The sequence below is a fragment of the Malaclemys terrapin genome, chromosome 6 (assembly GCF_027887155.1).
Source record: "Malaclemys terrapin pileata isolate rMalTer1 chromosome 6, rMalTer1.hap1, whole genome shotgun sequence".
Lineage (NCBI taxonomy): Eukaryota > Metazoa > Chordata > Testudines > Emydidae > Malaclemys > Malaclemys terrapin.
The window spans coordinates 11,429,757-11,451,602 of record NC_071510.1 but is presented as its reverse complement, the minus strand read 5'-3'; the positions used below and the strand labels follow the sequence as shown (position 1 = coordinate 11,451,602).

Here is a 21,846-nt window from a genome sequence, read left to right as displayed (position 1 = left end):
ATAGGAGGCTCTGGTGGGGTCTGGGTTGGAAGGAGCATGGGCGATTAGGAGGGTGCCCAAGGCTTACGGAGGAGTTAGGTTTTGTGGGGGTGTGACTGACCCAAGATTGGGGAAGGGTCAGGTTGGGGACAAGAGGAGCGGGCCACCCCAGGCTTGGGGCCATGGGGTGGGGGAGGCACCCAGCTGCCCCAGGCTTGTGGGGGGAGGCCTGCCCTGGGAAGTTGGGGTTGGGACTGGGGGAGCCTGGCTCGCAGCCTGGGGGTTGCCCCAGGGAGAGAGGAGGGAGGTTCGGGCTGGCCCAGGCTCAGGGAGCAGGGTTGGGGCTGATTCAGCCACAGGGGACGGGACGGGTTTAGGGTCGGGGTGGCTGCCCCAGGCTCAGGATAGCAAGCTTGGGACCAGCTGGGGATGTGCCCCAGGGAGGCTGGGGAGACCATCCCAGGCTGGGGGGGACCCAGGTTGGGAGGCTGCCCTGAGGGGCCATCCCACTCCCAGGCTGGGGGTCGGGGTTGGGGCTGTACCAGGCTGGGGGGGCTGTCCCAGGGGGTGCCCAGGTGGGAGGAAATGGGGTGGGGCCAGAGGGGCTGTCCCGGGGGGGGGCAGGCGGGAGGGAAAGGGGTGTGGCCAGAGGGGCTGTGCCAGGCTGGGGGGACTGTCCCGGGGGGAGCGGGGTGGGGGGGGCAGGCGGGAGGGAACGGGGTGGGGCTGGGGGGTGCCAAGCTGGGGGGGGCTGTCCTGGGGGGAGCGGGTTTGGGGGGCAGGTGGGAGGGAATGGGGTGAGGCCAGGGGGGCTGTGCCTGGTTGGGGGGGGCAGGCAGGAGGGAACGGAGGGGCGGAGGGCTGTGCCAGACTGGGGGGCTGTCCTGAGGGGAGCGGGGTTGCGGGGAGCTGGCGTGAGGGAACGGGGTGGGGCCGGGGAGGCTGTGCCAGGCTGGGGGGCTGTCCCGGGGGGAGCGGGGTTGGGGGCAGGTGGGGGGGAACGGGGTGGGGCAGGGGGGTGCCAGGCTGGGTGGCTGTCCCGGGGGGAGCGGGGTTGGGGGGCAGGCGGGAGGGAACGGGGTGGGGCAGGGGGGTGCCAGGCTGGGTGGCTGTCCCGGGGGGAGCGGGTTTGGGGGCAGGCAGGAGGGAACGGGGTGGGGCAGGGGGGGCTGTCCCGGGGGAGTGGGGTTGGGGGGGCAGGCGGGAGGGAACGGGGTGGGGCCGGGGGGGCTGTCCCGGGGGGAGCGGGGTTGGGGGGCAGGCGGGAGGGAACGGGGTGGGGCTGGGGGGTGCCAGGCTGGGGGGCTGTCCCGGGGGGAGCGGGGTTGGGGGGCAGGCAGGAGGGAACGGGGTGGGGCCGGAGGGGGTGCCAGGCTGGGGGGCTGTCCCGGGGGGAGCGGGTTTGGGGGCAGGCAGGAGGGAACGGGGTGGGGCAGGGGGGGGCTGTCCCGGGGGAGTGGGGTTGGGGGGGGCAGGCGGGAGGGAACGGGGTGGGGCCGGGGGGGCTGTCCCGGGGGGAGCGGGGTTGGGGGGCAGGCGGGAGGGAACGGGGTGGGGCCGGGGGGGCTGTCCCGGGGGGAGCGGGGTTGGGGGGCAGGCGGGAGGGAACGGGGTGGGGCTGGGGGGTGCCAGGCTGGGTGGCTGTCCCGGGGGGAGCGGGGTTGGGGGGCAGGCGGGAGGGAACGGGGTGGGGCTGGGGGGTGCCAGGCTGGGGGGCTGTCCCGGGGGGAGCGGGGTTGAGGGGCAGGCGGGAGGGAACGGGGTGGGGCTGGGGGGTGCCAGGCGGGGCGGGGGGCAGGCGGGGCCCGCTGGGAGCCCCGCCCCCGGGCCGAGCTCCGCCTCCCCGGGGCACAGGCAGCACCTGCCCCGCCGCCGCCGCCCGCAGGCTCCGCTCGCCGCAGCGCTCCGGCCACCCAGGTAAGGCGGCGCCCGGGGCGGCGATGGGATGTCGGCTCCGGGTGTGGCCGGGGGAGAAGCGCCGGGGCGGGGAGCCCGGCTGTCCCGGGCGGGGAGCGGGGTGTCCAGCCGGGGCGATCACTGCGGGGCTCCGGGCGTCCGGCGCGGTCCTTGTCCTCCCGCCGCCAGACCCAGCCCGGGCGGAGTCTGTGCCGGCGCGGCGGGGGACAGAGGGGCGAAGTCAGATGCCCCAGGGGAAACGCCGGGGCTGGCCGGCCGGTCCTTCGGCCTCGGGGCGAGGGAGTGGGTGAATCGGGATCCCTTCAGCACCCGGGGGTTGTTTTCCCTGCTCCAGACTCCGCTGGGTGACTAGAGCCAACAGACTATGTGGTTAGCTGCCCCCAGCCAGTCCGCCTGCTTCCTAACTCCCCTTCTCAGGGCCCGGGGCTGCCCTCAAAGACAGGTGCCGAGCCCCTCTGCGCGGTGACCATGTGTTCCCAACGGGGGTCTTTTACCTCCTAAGTAACTTGGTAACATCATCTTTCTGGCTGTGCTCTTACGCGTAGGATGGTAAAAAAAAAAAAATAAGAAGGTGCGTGTCTCGCTTTCTCCAGAGCAGCCCTCTTCTGGCTCTGGGACAATACAATAATCCATACCCTCTTCTGCCAGTGTTCAGCAGGACTGCAATGTGAGGTATAAATCTTGGTAAATGGACTCTCTTCCGGTAGAGCAGCGTCTCCACTAGCCTCATCATATCAGACTCCTGCTAATGTGAGAGAGAGCTGCTGGAAAAAGTTGTTTTCCCCTCTGAAGAGGGTTGTTTGTAAGTAGCAGAATGTATGTCATCACTGTGCAGACAGTACGCAGGGCCCAGTCCTGAGGCGCCCAGATCCTCAAAGGTATTTATGTGCCTCACTCCCATTGAAATCATAATTTGGACGAGAGCGGCCAACAACTGCCTGAGTAGTGGTGCCCATATTGTTTGTTAGCCTCTTGCATCTTGTGACACTTCTAGAGTTCGTTGCTACCCGGTTTCTGTTCATATTTCGCTGTAGACCCCTCCCTCCTGCTTATTACCATTATCTCCCAATTTATTGATCTAGTCTGTTTCAGCATCTTGGCAAACAACCACTCCTGACATGCAGGAGGCTGGATTCAAAGAGGGAGAAGGTTGTATTCGGCGTTCTGGTGGATAAATGGTGGCGTATGTATGTATTTATTTAGAGTTTCCAAAGTGATTATTTCTGGACATGGAAGGCATTCTGGAGTATCGTCAGTCAATTCTGAGCGAAACCTGCTAACGCTTCTTGAAAAACATCTAGCAAATTGCTTTGCTGATCCTGCTACACCAAGCTTCTGTAAGTCAGTGGAAAGAACTCCCCCCGTTCTCCCCCTGATGTTAGTGAGCTTGGGTCAGACAGAGCTGGATGCATTTATGAATGGGATGAATGATGGGGTTGCTTATGATGGTGCAGGCAGGGCTTGGCAGCTTTGGGGCTCTCGGCTAGTTTGTGTCTTATGTTCTGAAAATCTCGTGCTTTAGGGCTTCAGATAGTTCCTGCAGGGACGTTTTTTTGCTCTCAGTGTATTCCGGGGTTTGAGGGGAGGGGATCTGTGTCCTTCCTCCGAAGCGTCATGGCTGGAGATGGGACACTGGACAGGATGGGCCAGGACTCTGAGGGGGCACCAAACATTCTCTCCCTCGGGTGCTTGGCTGGTTTTCCAGGGTCTAACTGATCGCCATATGTGGGGTCAGGCAGGAATTTTCTCCGGGGTTAGATTGGAGTTTTTTTCACCTTCCTCTGAAGCATGGGGTGCGGGTCACTTGCTGGGATTATCTCAGTATATCTCACCTAATGATTTTTCTTCCATGGCAGGGCCTTGGGCACTGGTGTACCTCAGACCCTCCTATTCTCTGTTTGTGGCACATAATAGTCTAGTATCCGTGGGGTTGTATGACTTTTTGGTCTAATTTTGTTTCTTGGGTTTAGTGTGCGGGTGTTGGTGGCTGGATGACCTGGTGGGCCCTTCTGGCCTTAACCTCTCTGAGCCCCACAAACAGTGAAAGGGTAAAGAGTGAGATTTTGCGGTAAGATCCACCTGTCTAACAAGAGTCCAACGTTCTCAGGTTTTGATCTGATGTCCCATTATCACGTCTCATCCAAAAATAGCCCCGGGCTGCACCGCAGCCTTCTTCTGCTGTGTCTGAGTGAAATGCGATTGACCTTGAATGTGAGAAGCTTTCTTTCCAGTGAAGTGCTTTGAGTTGGATGGCTTCTGGCATGATTTCCCACTGTCACTGGGCCACAGTGAGTCTTGCCTAGGGAAAAACCTACAAGAGAACAACGAATTCCAGGAGAGGGACTTACATGATTGAAAGGGAAAATAGGAGATGGAGAAAAATCTCTGCGAGTTCTTGAACATGGAGGTTGGAGTGACTGTTGCCATTTGGATGGTGTGTGCTCTGGGTGAAGATTACTAGACTAGACCTTCTCAGCTGGGATGGTTGCTGGCTCCAGGCCTGTGGGTTAAAGAAGGTGCAGCGGGAAAGTGAGGTCTGCAGGAATGGTCATGAATAAGGTTTATAGTGCTTGAGTCGCAATGTTAGCAAGGACACAGAGCTCTATAATGAGGATGGTGGCATCTGTTCAGTTCAGGCATGGTAATAAAAACCTCCCGGAGGTCCCCCTTGAGTAGCTATCAGCAGGGAGAGTCAAAGCAGGGTCTGCATCTCCCTTCCCACGCACACAGAATGGGCAGGGGTCTTGGGGGAACCACGAGAGGCAGTTGCCAATGGCTCGGCGCTGCTTCCTGACGGCCACTGGTCCATGACTCCCTTGTTGGGGATGGGGGCTGCCTGCACCCGGAAGGAAAGCTCTCCGGCTATTACTGGCTGAGGGCCCAATCCTGTGATAGCCGCACTTGTGGCTACAGCCTGGGGATTGAATTGGGGACGGGACGTCCAGAGCTAAACGCATGAGCTGCTGCAGATGGAGGGGAGGAGCCAGAGCTTCCTAGTCGCGTCCTCTGTGGGTAACACTGGCAGGTGCGTAACTTCCTGTGCCGCCCAGGCCTGAATGGCTGCAGCAGCAGGGTCAGTCAGCGCTACCCGAGGCAGCGCCTCCTTCTGGAGTTAGTAGACGGGCAATGCCTCGGCGAGTGGTCCTCTCCCTCCCCAGCTCTGCCCCTTCCCTGGCAGCAGGTTCCAAGCCCTGTGAAAAGGCTTCTGTGCAGGGCGGGAACTGGCTTGTGCCTCACCCCAGTGCTGGGTTTACAATGGTGCCAGTGGCGCCATGGAGCCGGGCCCATGCTCAGAAGGGGCCCCGGCCTGCCCTGCTCGGCTCCCCCCCCACCCACCACCACTTCTCGGCCTGCAAGGTTGTGCAGGGCTCTGCATTTGTCGGGGGGTTTGGGGGGGCTCTGGCCATAGGGAGTTGCGGGGGAGGTTGTTGCAGAATTTCTGATTTTCCCATGGGTGCTTGATCCTAGCTTTGTCCCAAGCCCCACCCCCACTCCATCCTTTCCCCGTAGACCCTGCCTCTGCTCCACCCTTGCCCCGCCTCTTCCTGCCCCATTCCGCAGCCTCCCCAGAGTGTCCCCACCTCTTCCTCCCCCTCCCTCCCAGCGCCTCCTGCCCACTGCTGAACAGCTGATCAGTGGCGGGTGGGAGGTTCTGGGGACAAGGGGGAGGATCTGATCGGCAGGGCTGCCGGTGGGTGCTGAGCACACACTTATTTTTTCTGTGGATGCACCCACAGAGTCGGCACCTATGGGGTGTTGGGCAGGGGGGCGGTGTGGCATGACATGGGCCCAACCCCGAGGGGAAGGGGCACCCTGGCAGCATAGGGCTGGGTGGGCCACTGTGTGTCTGGCAACTTCCGGTTTGTAAATATTGCCTCACACTGGGCTGGGCAGAGCAGGGCCGCCCCTTCCATGCCATGCCCCGTTGCCCCTGGCTGGCCCCTTGCTCTGGGGACTGACCTCCCTGCACCATGCTCCATTGCCCCTATGGGGGCCCACAAATATGTTTGGCGCTGGATCCACAAAATATTAATCCGGCCCTGCCTCACCGCATAGCATTACAAAGCAAGCACTGGAAAAGCAATCGGTGAGCCTCGCTCTCCTTTTTCTGTGTAAATGCTGAAATCCTGCTTTTCACTGTCCTCTCCGCTGGACGATATCTAATGTGTGTGGAAGTGTTGTTGCTTTGGCCCCAGCCGGCACTTTTGGAGCTGTTATGGTACTGGCCAAGTGCCAAAAAGAGAGGGGTCCTGATGCTGCAGTCTTCACTTACATAACGTCCTCATTGACGTCCGTGGTGGTTGTACCCAAACGGGGACTAATGCCTACTCCACATTCCCTGTCCCAAGCCAGCAGCCCCAATGTGAAACTGACCTGACTGGGAGCAGAGTAACTCCCACTCTTAGAACCCCTGGTGTTCGTGAAACTGACCAGGATCATGTGTTGTAGTGATGAGCAGAGGCAGGCAATGGAGGGATTTGTGGGTGTGTGGGAAAGACTCAAGCTAAGAACGGACGTCTCCGCACCCAGTGTCAGAGCAGCAAGGAGGCTGGGAGAAGGGGAGAGGATGCATCCATTCTCTCACTAGCTGGGAGGGCCTGGAAAGGGTGGAGGGGTGAAAGAAGGCAGAAGACCTTCTAGCAGTCACAGGCCATTTGGGCTGGGGGGGGAGGTCAGTTTGCACAATCACAGACTGTGTCAGCCAGAGGCTGATATTCATTGGTCCCTTCTGGCCTGGGAACCTGGGTGATCATCTAATCTGAGCTCCTGCAGAACGCAGGCCAGGGAACTGCCCCACACTCATTCCCACAGCAGGTTTGTTAGAAAAACTTCCAGCCTTGATTTAAAAATGGTGGAGAATCCACCCTGGCCCTTGGGACGTTGCGCCAGTGGCTAATTATTCTCAACACGTAAAAACAATTTGCACCTTATCAGGGAGAGGTGCCCTTGAGCAAGATCCATCACAGCTGGGGGAAGCTGGTTAGTAGGGACGCCCCGTCCTGCATGTTTGAGCCTCTGGTGAGTCAGAGTCTGGGTAGTGGTTCCAAGTGCCATACTATGGAATCTGTCTGGGATTTTGCACCCCTGGGATTCTAGCAAACTATCTGCTGGAATTCTTACTAAGCAACCGTCTAGCAAGAGGAGTGCAAATGCCGGGCTTGACAATCACCTACTGTAATGCTGAAAAGAGGGTGACATTTTAAAAACTCCAGAGGAGCCAGGAGGCTGTCCGTGAAATGGCTCCACATGGAACGGCAATGTCAATGCTTTTCAGGTGGGTTTAGTTTTCCTTGCCATGTTTGCTTCTCTTGTTGGCAAGCAATTACATTTGACAGGAGTTTGTGCGGTGGGAAATTACAACCGGCATCATTTTCCCACTCAGTGAAATCCCAGCCAAAGAGACAGAGGCATGGCGGAACCCGTTACAACGTATGACCCCAATCCTGTAAACACTCGTGCGTGGGAGCAAATTTACTAATTCTCTGAAACTGAACGGGACTACTCACGTGAGTGAAGCTGCTCATGGGTGAAAGCGCATGCAGGATCAGGGCCTCTATCAACACACCCAGATCAGTAGCAATGGGTGGGGTTTGCATAGCCTCCCTTTGTGCTGCACAAATGGAAAATGGCCTGGAAATGCTGCTGATAGACCCTGTACCGAGCGGGTGCTGCCTGGCATTGCTGTATTATGCAAGGGAGGCACGAGAAAGAGAACCAACTGCAGTCAGGGAAAATTGCTAGCATGTCTCAGCAAGGAAGGTTATTAAGGAAAGATGAGTTAGGAAGGGAAAAACTCCAAAATGCTCTGCACTGTACACTCGCTGTTCTTGTCCAGACAGATATTGTTGCAGGAATTCAGGTCTCCATCACTTTTGCACACTCCGATATTTTTAGAAGTGAAAGCTATTTAGAAGGAAACTTATTGATTTCCCTTCTCCTCCCCCCACCTTGAACATTTTGTTTATAATTTTCTACATTTCATCTGTAATGGCCCCTGAGTGCAGCTATTCTCAAGTCTGCCCCTTCTCGTGTTCTCTTTGGGGGCTAAATATATTAGCTTGCCTAGGATGTGGCTTTTGCTGAAATGGTAACTCGGTTCCAGAATTCTTAGCACACTGTGTCCCTCGCCTTGTATTGTAAAACTACTTTAGTCATTAAATACCTCAAGTCTTGACTCTGTTGTGTCAGAGTGAAAGGTCTGCTGGGATAGGTCAGACGTATGAAAAGCAGAGCAAAGGCGAGGAGGTACCTGCAGATTGACTGGGCTGGAATAGGCTAATTCAGTTTCACTTAATTTCACCGAGACTTTGAGAAAGTGATGCATTTTTCAAGTGCTGCCAATCTCTCTTCTAGCTCATTAGTTGTACCGTCTTTTTCTCTGGGTTTATACTGTGCTTTTCACATTTTCCACTTCTAGTTCTGTAGACTTTTAAGGCCAGACATGAGTCTTCTGACCTCTTGCATTAGAACCGAACAGAGAATTTCACCTAGTAGATTCCTGCAAAAAGCCCAGATGACCAGTCCTGATTGAAAGGTACCAAGTGATGGAGGATCCACCACATCCCTAGGTGAGTCTATGGGTTGTTCGAATGGTTAATTACTAGGGCCCTACCAAATTCACAGCCCATTTTGGTCAATTTCATGGTCATAGGATTTTAAAAATAGTAAATGTCATGATTTCACCTATTTAAATGGGAAATGTCACGGTGTTGTAATTGTAGGGTCCTGACCCAAAAAGGAGTTGTAGGGTCACGAGGTTATCGTAGAGTGGGTTGCGGTACTGCTAGCCTTACTTCTGCGCTGCTGCTGGTACCGGCGCTGCCTTCAGAGCTGGGCAGCTGGAGAGCGGCAGCTGCTGGCTGGGAGCCCAGCTCTGAAGGCCGAGCTGCCGCCAGCAGCAGCACAAAAGTAAGGATATAAGAAGTAAGTACTTCTGCGCTGCTGCCTGCAGAGCTGGGCCCTCAGTCAGCAGCCGCCGCTCTCCGGCCACCCAGCTTTGAAGGCAGCGCAGAAATAAGGGTGGCAATACCACAATCCTCCCTAAAATAACCTTGTGACCCTCTTCAACTCCCTTTGGGTCAGGACCCCGAAGATGAGAAACTCTGGTCTCTCCCATGAAATCGGTATAGTATAGGGTAAAAGCACACAAAAGACCAGATGTCGCGGTCCGTGATGCATTTTTCATGGCCATGAATTTCGTAGGGGCCTATTAATTACCCTCCCTGTTTAAAAACAACCAAAAAAAACCCCCCAAAAACTGTGCCTCATTTCCAGTTTGACCTTGGATTCCAGCCGTAGTAACTTGTGCACGTTTCACTGTCTGCAAATGTGTGACGGTTCTGTACAGGGATCTGTAGCAGTCTAGCTTGTCGGGCACAGTGAATTCATGGGGGTCTCCAAGGAAATGCGAGTATGAAGTGCGGTGCTGCCCTATAGATGCCCGTACCTAAATGGCATGGTGGGGTTCGCTATAAATTGTCATGAACTGCCATATCTGATGTACTAGGTTTGCAAGTAAAAAGGTGTCTTTCTAGCTGGTAGCCCCACAAATTGGCCCTGAGCTGTGAAAGTGAAGCTGGGACCTCCCCTTCAGCATGGGAGAGGTTCTGCATGGCAGGCTAGGCCTCCTGCTACATCTGTGCAGCCCCATTGCCTTCAGTTCACGTTGCCGGTGACACGTGCAAATCCATCCAAGCTAGACAGGTTACCCCGGTGTCTCTGAGGCCACCCTTCAGCCTGCAGAGCCTGTGTTCATGGTGGAGAGGCATGAGATGCAAAGCTCTCAGCTTGGCTGTCAGAGCCCAGGGTGGACTTGTAAAAATAAAACCTGGATCAGTCCTTAAACTACTGTGAGGATGGCTTGAAGATTCTGGAATCTCTTTACTGTAGTTACTCATGCGCTGTAATCTATATGCACAGAGTTTTCTCTGCTAGTCCTGGGCACCAATCCTGTAAGCCTTCCTCAGCAAAATGGGGGACTTGGAGTTTTGCCTGAGTAAGGGCTGCAGAACTGGACGCTAGAACAATCTGTTTTGCATCCCCCTTATGCTTGCTCAAATGATTCAAAAGCCCTTTAATTGGAGAGATTTAGCATTCAGTCCGGCTGAAAATTTTCCGTCAAAACTGGGTTTATGGAAATTGGAATTTCAATTAAATTAAAGTTTTCATGTAACGTGGCTGCTTTCCACAGAAAATTGTGATTTTGGGAGGGGTGGGGGTCACACACACACACACACACACACACTGAAAAGCTTTTGGATTTCAGCTAGAAACCAAAATATCTGGATTTGGCTATGCTGCTGCAGTGTCTCATGGGAATTGTAGTTTGGGGGCCTCATGTTCCTATTCTCATCTATTGGTCTGGCTCCCCAGTTGGACTTCACCTCCCATGATGCACTCTGGCGATGCCACTGCCATGATGCACCACTCCCCATGCCAAGAGGGGAGACTATGGTGCATCATGGGAGATATCCATAGAGGAGAATAGGAGCATGAAACACCCGGGATACAGCTCCCGTGAGACACTGCAATAGCATTTCCAAATCAAAATATTTCAATTCTCAGCCATAATATTTTGATTTCAGTTTTTTGCAGGAGAAGTCAGAAAAACCGATATTTTCCAGGGTGTGGGGAACGACCCTGTTTTCTGACCAGTTCTATTTAGTGCAAGTCAACCCCCCCTCTTGTCCTCTGATTAAAGCCTCACTAAAAGCAGAAAGCAAATTTACAAGCATGAGATGCAATAAAGGAAAGAAACTGTGATTGTCTTGCTACAGGCTTCTGAACCCCAAGTCTGTTCAGCGCTACCCCTTCTGACACTGTGCAGCAGGGTTTGTGCCCGGCCCGTGGCAGGTGGAGAAAGCATTACCCTCTCTTGCAAAGAGAAAGGGCTACAGGAAGTTCCTACCCTTGTGAGTGGAGGGGGGCTGGAGAATGAAGGAGGAACTGAACCCAGCAGGAGACTTTTTGTTTGGTGTTTGTACAGCACCTAGCACAATGGGGCCCAGATCTGTGGCTGGGACTTGGAGGTGCTGCTACTCCTAATAATTGACAATAAAACAGCGTAGGGTGACTCTAATCTTTTCAGTTTCATAGGAGTTTTAAACCTTTATTCTGTAAACGTCTCCTGAAATGGCAAAACCCAAGACATGGAATATGAACTGTGAGCAGGGTTTGAATTGTTCATGAGGGGTTGGTGAAAGATGTTCTTCTCTCTGAATTAATTCATCTTTATCAGCCCTGCACTGTAACCCAAAACCTGACAAGTGACCACAGAAGAGTTAAGGCAGAATAACTTCCCCCGTGCGCGGAACGTGTGACAGTCAGATGGGCTGATCTATTGATATAATTGATACTGAAAAAGCAGAGCAGATCACAGTTGAGATCTGGCGTTGGAGCATGAGTTTAAAGTTGGCGTCTGTATTGGTTCCGGGTATCTGTTGGAGATGGAAGTGGAAGACTTACGGAGCGCGTTATGGACAGCGTTGTAGACTATAGGATCGTGAAAGGAATGTATGAGTCTTTCCCCTTCACTCCTGATTTCCCTGCATTTAAGGGAAATGGATGGAGCGTGTCCTGCCAGAATCTTAACTGGCATTAAATGTAGGTTTTGTTTGCTAACGAGTCCTCAGCATAGTGCAATGTGAGCATCTGTCGGCCTAGACAGGTTTCCCGGGACCGGAATGCAGCTGTGGGCTTTGTTCCTTGTTCCTGCAGGCCTGTTTGGGACCACCATGGAGACAAGCCTCGTGGTACCTGCCAAGGGCCAGGCTCTGGCTTTCATTGTACACACCGTGCAGGCATTCAGGGACTCGCCCAGTGTGGGGTCCTTGCTTGATAACCTTGACTGTCACACACATTCTGACCAGCTCCCAGAGGCAAAACTCTCTCCGGTTTGTCTTGTGCTGAAAACGAGGACACCGTTTCAGCACTGGGCTGTGATCCAGATGCTCTCCTCCTCCTTGTGGCTAGTGAGGATGAACAGTGCTGCCCAGAATGGGCGTGGCCAGGTAACCTCCTGAGGTGCCCAGAGAGCCAGATCCTCTTAGAATGCAGCACAGTTAGTGGGTTAAAGATACGGAGCCAGATCTTCAGCTGGTGTGAACTGATGTAGCGCCATGGAAGTCAATAGGGCCATGCCGAGGATCCCAACCAGGGTGCTAAATGGGCATTAGTTGCAAAGCCAAAACAAAATGGACTGAATATATAACTGGGCCGCGTTCAGAGAGGGGCCAGCACAGGGAGCACCTGGTGATGGGCTCATGGAGGCTTCAGTTACTTGAATAGGTGGCCACTTTCTACTAGGCGAAGCTTCCCAGGGCCAGGGCCGGCTCTAGGCACCAGCGCTCCAAGCATGTGCTTGGGGCGGCACTTTCCAAGGGGCGGCACTCCGGCTCCTTTTTTTTTTTCTTGGGGCACTAAAAGCCGGGAGCTGGCCCTGAGCGGAGGTGAGCTGTGGCAGTGCGGGGAGGGCCGCAGGAAGTAACCCTGGAGGGGCGGGGGCAGAGGAACCGCTCCCCCCCCCCCCCAGCTCACCTCCGCTCTGCCTGCTCCCCTGAGTGCGCCGCCGCTCCGCTTCTCCCCCCCTCCCTCCCAGGCTTGCAGCGTGAATCAGCTGTTTTGCGGCAAGCCTGGGAGGGAGGGGGGAGAAGCGGAGCGGTGGCGGTGCACTCAGGGGAGCAGGCGGAGTGGAGGTGAGCTGCGGTGGTGGGGAGGGCCACAGGAAGTAACCCTGGGGGGGGGCAGAGGAACCGCTCCCCCCCAGCTCACCTCTGCCTCCTCCCCGAGCGCGCCGCCACTCCGCTTCTCTCGAGGGAGGAGTAGGAGGGGAAATGCAACGCGCCTGGGGGAGAAGGCAGGGCCGGGGATTTGGGGAAGGGGTTGGAATGGGGCGCAGTTGAGGCGGGGCTGGGGGGGCACGGGGAAATTTTTTTGCTTGGGGCGGCAAAAAACTTAGAGCTGGCCCTGCCCAGGGCATGCGGCTTCTTTCCGACATACCAGCTGCGGTAATCAAGCCGGGACGTAACCAGTGTGGCTCACTGTGGCCACGTCTGTGTCTGATGGGATGGTGCATAGGCTGCTGGCCAGGGAGTGAAGTGGCTGCTGCTTCTGCTGCCATTAGGACTTCACCACTGCTGGGTATCCGGTAGCAGTGGTGAGGTCCCCATGTTGTGGAGCCACTTAGTGATTTGAGGTCAGTTGCCCTTGACGCTCGGGGATGTTCTAGGAGAGACGAGAGCCTGGCCTGGGCTCAGCGTTACCCGGCTGCCCTTCATCCATGTGCTGATTGTGGTAGTGTCTGCAGTGAGACTCCTCTTATCTGCCTAAAGCCAGTTCCCTTCTGATGCTTTGGTTCGTAGATTCAGCCAATGGCACAACCATATTATAAACAGCGAGGGAGAGGGATCGTGTCCCCGCTCTTCCCTGCCCGTTATCAGCGCTTGTGCATTTGGGCTCCCTCCAGAATCCGCACCTGTGCATTTCAACCACTCCCCTAGTCCCAGGGGACAACAATGAGGTTATAGTTGTCTTGGCAGGAGCACAAATCGGCAGCTGTCTGTCGCTCTCCTTGCCCCAGAGAGCTCCACGTGCCCTTTGAGGGGTATGCAGTCTAACAAGATCGGCAGGAACGGTAATTCGTGTACAAATGCCACTACTGTTCAACACCCGTCGTCTGCTGCTTTTCAAAGGCTGCCGTCTTTGAGCGGTGGCTCCGGACAGGGTGTGTTTGTGTGCGCAGTGAGTGTCTGTGCAGACATTCCGTAGATCTGCCATGGCCTCCTTGACAGATGGCCTTAATAAACCGAAGTGTGTTTGGATTTCAGGCTGTTGGTTTTCACAGCCATAAGGAGGCTACATTAACTATTCTCACAATTAGGCTAACAGCTTCATAACCCCCTTCTCTGCAACTCGCAGCTTTCTTGTCCCTGTGACCTAAGGAGCAGAAGCTTTTCATCGTCAGCTGGTTGGCATCTTCTCAATTAAATGAGCTGGGCTGGAGGGCCAATGACAATTAGCCAGTTTGAAGTACAGGATATCACAGCTGTGGCTTCCTTTCTTTCCAAACGGCTTGTCCTCGGGTACCAAAGTGATTGAAACAAGGCCATCAGCAGTGATCAGATAAGTGCCTGACGTAATAACACAGAGGTTAAACTATGCTAAATAGACTCTAATCCTATTAGGGAGATTTGGAAATGCCATGTCCTGTGTTCCAGGGGTGGTTTTTCTTGTGGGATGAGAATCCGTGCACCTGTAGAAGGTAAGAGACGGATAGAAACGGCTTCTACCTTCCGCTCTGATTTTCACAGACTTCTGTACATGAAGACTGGACCTTATTTAAGTTCAAGAGACAGATTTTTTTGTAATGAGCGGAGAGAATAAAGAAGGTGGAAAGAGCAGCTCCTTCTCTGTGCGACGCCTGATCAAATGAGCACCAGCCGCCTTTTTTCCTAGGGAAGTCATTTCTGTTTCAGCTTGCCAGGCTGGCTTCTGATCTCAGTGATGCCAGTGAAAAAACCGCAGTGCAACTCCGCTGAAGTCCATGGGAGCGATTCTGGATTTTTTTCGGGTGGAACTCAGGTCAGACTCTTGCCCCGTGACTTTTAGATCCTTCTCCAGGCTCTGGAAAAAATAAGATCTTATTACCATTTGCACACCCCCTCCCGACCCCAATCATATTTTGTATTGGAGTGAGATCTGCTGTGATGAGGGGAGGCGGGGGAGGATGGGATATATTTTTAAACGCACGCTCTTGTATGGGGTGGTTTATAATCTTCTGAAATGTGAAAACATTAGCAATGCAGGCATAGTTCAAATAGCTCCTGATCTTCAAAGTAGTGCCACTCCCAATCTTACCAGCATCTGGCTTTGGTAGTCTGTTTCCTTACTGTTTTGTATATTTGTTCTGCAGACTTTCTTTTCATTCCTCGTGTAACACCCTTGGGATGAGTTGTCACGCAGTGGGGCCTGAACCCCAGAGATCTAGATCTAAAACCAAGAGACTTCACCATTTGAGCTAAAGGAGCCAGCGTTCTTAGCTCCAGGGCTGTCACGTGGTCAGGAATGGGCTAGCCCCTAGAGGGGAACAAAGCCGTGCTGCTTCAAACTGGGTTACACTAATTTGGTAATGCCAGCTCTGAACTAAGATGCTCTGGGAGGAAGGGCGGTCTTGTGGTGAGAGCACTTGATTTGAGCTAAGGAGTTGAGTTCCGTTCTTGTGTCTACCACAGACACCCTGTACGACTGGGGCAAGGCACTCCGTCTCCATTTCCCAACTACAACGCGAGGAGGATAATTCCTTTCTCCCAGCCCTTGTCTATTAGACCGTAAGTTGTCTGGAGCCAGGGTATCTCTCTTACCATGGACCAGGCTGAGTGCAATGGGCCCCGATCTCAGTTGGGGCCTGCATACAATTGATGAGGACGAGATGCCTCAGCTGTTTGTGACTAGGATTGATGGGAACACTGGGTTCCCAGCACAGAACAACGAAAAGCCGTATTTCCTGAACCAACTAGCTTACGTTTTGCCCCACTGTGCTGTAGATGGATACTGGAGCTGAAGCGTTAGTCATACCAGCATGTTCACGGACACCATTTAATCCTTTCACCCACATAGCTGTAAAGCCAGGGACTGGCTGCATCCCGTGGGAAGCGCGGGCAGGTGTGACGTCTCCGAAGGCAGGTTTCCTCCTGGGAAGAATTAAAGGCACGCCTGTGTCAGCCTGGCACTTAACACAGACAATGGTTTAAAGGGTTTATAAGGTGACATATCTGAGCACAGGCTGTTTCCATTCTGGTGGCAGTCAGGGGGTTAGCAGGAACTGTGCCACACTGCCAGGTTGATGCCATCCCCTGGGCGGTGCCCGAAGGTGCTTCTTACAGCCCCTGCACGGAAAGGCCTGTAGCCGAACGACTTGTCCCCAGGAGGCTGGCACCACGGAGCCGACTTTCTAAACACCAGAAGTCGCTTGGTAAAGTGTGAGCCCAGGGCTGCCACTAGAACTGTAACGCTTGGTGCTAAGCCCAGGCTGCAAGATCACTGAGTTTTCTGAGCCATCCTCACCTTCCTTCCTTAGTTCCTGCTGGCCGACGGAGAACGGAAGAGTCCCCCACAGGGTGAAGTCAGTTCGGAAGGGCTGGCCTCGCTTTATCCATTAGCCCACGATGTCTCTGAGCAGTGGGTGGTGTCCGTCAGAGAATGGCAGGCTGCCGGGCGGTCCGTAACATAGTCCGGAAGATCTCTTGTCTGCAGGCTGGTTCCCACCCCGGTGTCCATGAATTGCAGACATGGGCTCCAGCTTTGGAGGTATATCAAGCTAGACTTGGACACACCAGTCATATTATTGAAAATCTCTGTACGTTTCGCTGGGCCAGGCAGGCTTTCACTGAACAAGGGCAGAAGGCACAGAGGGGATTTCCTGCCTGCACACGCCAGTCCTCTTCCCCAGGCTGCAGCTGGCTATGTAGGAGACACTCCATGACTCTTGGCTGCTTGGGGGCAGACCGGCCACTGGAGAGTTAAGCAGCAGGGCAAAGAGGTAGGTGTCACTATGGCAGTGCAGGTTCTCCGGCTGGTGGCAGCATCTCCCACCCCTTGGCCAGCTTTGCGGGGGAAGGAGGCAGCTGGCGATGGGCTCCCAGCTACCAACAGCTCTTCCGGGGGCCTTGCAAGCCCAACACGCCCCTGGGCAGAGGGCTGAGTTTCTATACTTGTGACAATACCTGCTCCATCCCCTTAATCCTCCCCGCTCCGTTAGTCTCCCTTGGGCAGCGTGTCGGCTGGCGGCCCCATCACCCTGCCCAGCTGCTGGAACTCAGGAGGGACCCTTCATCCCATCTGCTCCAGCCTTCCAAGACCGCAGCAGCTTCTGGCCTCTTGGCCCTGAGCTCGGGGTCAAGGGCCCTGCCCTCGACGGGGGACTGCCCGCGGAGGGCAGGGTAACTGTGAAAGAAACTGGATCTGATCTTTTCAAAGACGACCCCAGGGTGGGTTCTCGCGAGGGCTGGGTTTCTCGTCCGTTGTCATTTTTTACAGTCTGTGTGATCATAGCACCTCCCTGCCCATCCTTGGAGCAGGACCCCACTGTGCCAGGTGCTGTACAGCAGCAGAACAAAATTATGGGCCCTGCCCTAAAGAGCTGCTGAAGCAGAAGAAAAGAGGCAACAGGTGGCTACACGGATGGGGGAGCACGAGGACCCAGTGAGACTATACCGGTCGGGCTGATGGGCAGCGGTCTCTGCACACCAGCAGCCAAGCCATTGCCCAGTTCTTGGGAGGTGTCCTGGTGAAGGAGGGGTTTGAAGGAGGACAAGGGGGTAGTTTTGCAGATTCTTATGGAGCCTCCTCCCGAGTGTGGGGGCAGCACAAAGGGGCTGGTTTGAAATTGTAACCAGTGGTCAGTGAGCCATGCTGCCTTAGCCTGCCACCGCCCGGCCGGGACCCACATGTGCTCTTGCCTGGAACTGCAAAACAGGCAGGGTCCATAGTGAAGCCGCTCCCAGGGCGGGAGATGCTGGGGCACTGGCTGTTACAGCTGAGGGCTTTAGTCCGTTTAGTGGAGCAGTGGAAAGTATTCTGAAGTGCACCCAAGTAGGAGGTAGGATGGACTAGTGGTCAGGGCACTAGCATAGAGCTCGGGAGAACTGGGTTCAAGTCCCTGCTCCGCCACAGGCTCCCTGTGTGATGGGTAAGGCCTCTCTGTGCCTCGGGTCCCAGCTGCCCAAAGGAGATACCAGCCATGGCCTGTCCCCAGGGTGCTGCGAGGAGAAATACAGTAGTGTGTGAGGGCTCGCAACACTGCAGTGATGGGGGCAGAGAAGTGCTTTCCCTTGATAGGTTAAATTGGTGCAACTCACCAGAAAGGATGGGGGTCATTGGCCTGGGGACCCCAGTGTAACCTCATGATCGTAGGTGACAGGTAGCCTTGGATTTAAACATCCCAGGTGGTGCTGTTTGCATAGCTGCCTCCTGCTTTGCTCTCTGGGATCCTCAACGGTGAGTGTCAGGGCACGTCTACATGAACAGCTCATTCGTGGCGAGCTGGGGTGCGAATCTTCCCCGCACTAACTGGCCGCGTGGACCCTGCTGCCGGGTGCTACCAATTCCCTAGTGTGCTTTGATCCAGCCGGCTGTGAAACAGAAGTAGGTCAGTGGGCACGAGGGCATTTTTAGTGCCTGCTGGCAGGGTCCGCGTGGACAGTTAGTGCGTGGCAAGCTACAGTGCACACCTGCCACGCACCACGTTCATACAGACAAGCCCTCACTGGGTCTTCCTTTTGCTCCCGAATGGCCGGCCAGGAGGGAGCTGCCCATCAGCAGGTGGGGGCTGGGAGCAGCCAGGGAGGCAAACCGAAACTCTTGGTCTGCTCTCTGGGTACGTGTGCTCCCATCCCCAGAGGCAGCCAGGTGATAACACAGGCGCTCGGTGTGAGCTGTTGGCTTTCCCAGGGTTGCCAACTGAAAGCCCAAACGGAGGCTGCAGGAATCAGCCTGCTGCTGCTGTTCCCACACTGGCCGCCTTACGACTGTTTCCAAGTGATAAGGTGCGTGTCTCTAGGGACTGGCACGGCCACGGCCAGCCGGGTTGTCACAGTTCTAACAGCGCTGAGAGCCCCAGGCCTGATGCGGTACGTCACAGGCCATCAGACAGTGATTATCGCAGGCAGTGTGGTGTCTCTAGAGAGCCTGGGAAGCTTTTAAGCGGGGTGCAGCAGTTTGGACCCAAGCGGGACTGGGTTTGTTTATGTCTCTTTGCTTTGATGCCCTGGTTTAATGGCTCTGGGGTGTCACGGGGAAGAGCGAGTGGGATGCAATGAAAAGGTCTTTTTCCGACAAGGGAGTGCTTGAACTCCTTCTCGGAAGTGGCTTTCACAGCCAGAGATCCCTGGATTCTTAATGCGCTGGGTCCCAGCGGGGGGAGTTTCTGGCAGTGCTGTCAAAGCTGAAATTCCCCGAATTATTGTGTGTGTTAAGCAGCTAAGAGCCCAGGCATGGAGCAGGACCCCAGTGGGCTAGGTGCTGGAAAAACACAGTCCTGGCCCCAAAGAGCTGGCAATCTCTGCAGCAGACAAGAGGCAACAGGTGGATACAGACAGATGGGGGAGCACAAGAAACAATGAGACCGTTCTGGGCAGCATGGTGGGCAGTGGTCTCGGCACACCTGTGGCCTAACCCTATTCTGTAGCCGTCATGGCAAAGGAGAATAGCAAGGTGACTCTGTGGATGGCAGAACTTGTATAGGTAGCAGGTTTAAAACAAACAAAAGGAAGTACTTCTTCCCACAACGCACAGTCAACCTGTGGAACTCCTCGCCAGGGGATGTGAAGGCCAAAAGCATAACAGGGTTCAAAAAAGAATTGGATCTGTCCTCCATGAACTTGTCTATCAATGGCTATTAGCCAAGGTGGTCTGGGGGTCCCTATACCTCTGATTGCCAGAAGCTGGGACTGGACGACAGAAAATAGATCATTCGATTGCCTGTTCTGTTCATTCCCTCTGGGGCACCTGGCATCGGCCACTGGGCTGGATGGACCATAAGTATGGCCGTTCCTAGGTTCTAATGGCCATGGGGAGCCTCCTCCCCAGCGCGAGGGGCAGCACGCCGGTGCTCGGTTGAACATGTAGCACGTGGGTGCTGGCGGCTGGTTGGAGGTGGGAGTGGACATCTCCAGGAATGATGCCTAGCTCTGAGCTATCTACACCTGTGGAGAGTGGGGGGGAAACTGAGTGTGTTTCTGTGCCTGTATGAGGGCCCCCCCCATGCACACACCCCAAGAGCAGCTTTTGGCCGATTGTTTCAAAGTCCTGATTTTTTGCTGCAGGCGCTGGGACCCTGTCGCGTGAAAAGTAGATGCTTTTTTCCTTCCAGTGGACAGGCTCACCATGCATGGCTCCCCTTCCTGCCCACAGCCAGTGGAACGGGCCTGGAAAGGCAGGAGAGGCAAGGCCTCCTGGGCCACGCTTCCCTCCCCGGTGCAAAGGGCTTAGAGGCTAAGGTGAACAAGTTTTCTCCCTCCTCCTCATGATACCCTTTTAGATACCTGAAAACTGCTATCATGTCCCCTCTCAGTCTTCTCTTTTCCAAACTAAACAAACCCAATTCTTTCAGCCTTCCTTCATAGGTCATGTTCTCAAGACCTTTAATCATTCTTGTTGCTCTTCTCTCCAATTTCTCCACATCTTTCTTGAAATGCGGTGCCCAGAACTGCACACAATACTCCAGCTGAGGCCTAACCAGAGCAGAGTAGAGCGGAAGAATGACTTCTCGTGTCTTGCTCACAACACACCTGTCAATGCATCCCAGAATCATGTTTGCTTTTTTTGCAACAGCATCACACTGTTGACTTATATTTAGCTTGTGGTCCACTATAACCCCTAGATCCCTTTCTGCCATATTCCTTCCTAGACAGTCTCTTCCCATTCTGTATGTGTGAAACTGATTGTTCCTTCCTAAGTAGAGTACTTTGCATTTGTCTTTGTTAAACTTCATCCTGTTTACCTCAGACCATTTCTCCAATTTGTCCAGATCATTTTGAATTATGACCCTGTCCTCCAAAGCAGTTGCAATCCCTCCCAGTTTGGTATCATCCGCAAACTTAATAAGCGTACTTTCTATGCCAATATCTAAGTCGTTAATGAAGATGTTGAACAGAGCCGGTCCCAATTAAGGTGGGCTATTATCAGCAGGAGAAAAAAAACCTTTTGTGGTGATAATCAGGGTGGCCCATTGATTAGTCTCATTAAAGTTGGTTATATCTTCCTACTGTATTTTCCACTGCATGCATCGGATGAAGTGGGTTTTAGCCCATGAAAGCTTATGCCCAAATAAGTGTTAGTCTCTAAGGTGCCACAAGGACTTCTCGTTCTTTTTGCTGATACAGACTAACACGGCTACCCCTCTGAAACCTTCACCAGTAATGTATATTCTTCTGAGGCCATCATAGGGACTATTGTGTTAAAAGAGACGGGGCTCTGTCCTGCCAACAGTTACACACGTGAGCGGCCCCACTTAACCCCAGGAGATTACTCGACATGAGTGAAGTTACTCGCATGTGTAACCTGGCAGGATCTGAGCCTAAAGGTTTCCACTATGAACGCAAGAGAACAAGGAGAAAGTCCCTCTGCCTCTTGGGAGGATGGAGACTGCAGATCAGTATCCGTTAATAACAGGCTGTTCTCTGCAGCAGCATTGCAGGAGCCTGCACTTAACGCAGCCTTTTGATTTGGGGATTTTTCCCTCCAGGGATGCACTCTGGTGGCTCACAGCAGCCCAAAGAAATGCCTAGAAGATCTGAGAGCGGCAATGAAATACAATATTCATAGTCCTGTTGGAACAGCTTTAGGATTTGTGCAATTCCCTGGCCCACGTTGAGCAGAAGATCAGGTTAGCCTGTCGTCATGATCCCTTCTGGCCTTAAAAATCTCTGTGGTACATGTGGTCCCATTATGGGAGCACCTGAGTGCCTCACAATCTATAGTGCATTTATCCTCCTCACACCCTGGGATGGGGGACAGGACTAGTATCCCCCTTGTACAATGGGGAAACTGAGGCACAGATAGGTTAAATGACTTGCCCAAGGTCACAAGTCTGTGGCAGAACAAGAACTTGAATCCAGATCTCCGGCTGGTGTCCCAGCTACCAGACCATCTTTTCTTCCATGAAAATGCGTCTCCTGTATCAAAATCCCTGGGGTAGCAGTCGGCTTCGGTCTCATCGCAGCAAGGTACAATTGCTTGCTGTGTGTTCTCTCTGCAGTCTTGTTTTCAGATGCCAACACATTTAATCATGTCATGGAAAAATAATGTCCAGGGTGTGCAATATAAATGATGGAGGAAAATAACCACAAGCATTTATGCCAGAGATGGCCAATTAGCAGCCCTGGCATGGAAGGTTTCAGAGCAGGGGTGGTTTCACAAGCCTCCTTAGTCTGCACTTTCATTGTGGGATCTGCG

The 21,846-nt window shown here is 54.4% G+C and overlaps 1 protein-coding gene across 2 annotated transcripts in view; it reads left to right on the top strand.

Annotated features, from left to right (window-relative positions):
* Positions 1-1,832: 1,832 nt before the first annotated feature.
* FRMPD1 (FERM and PDZ domain containing 1) overlaps positions 1,833-21,846 on the top strand; it is a 73,142-nt gene continuing 53,128 nt past the window's right edge. Inside the window, exon 1 of one of the 2 annotated variants that reach the window (XM_054031259.1) lies at positions 1,833-1,896. The gene's annotated coding sequence lies outside the window, so the exon portion shown is untranslated. Of the gene's footprint in view, positions 1,897-14,453; positions 14,476-21,846 lie in introns of those variants that run through there. The other variant, XM_054031260.1, reaches the window with a different exon arrangement.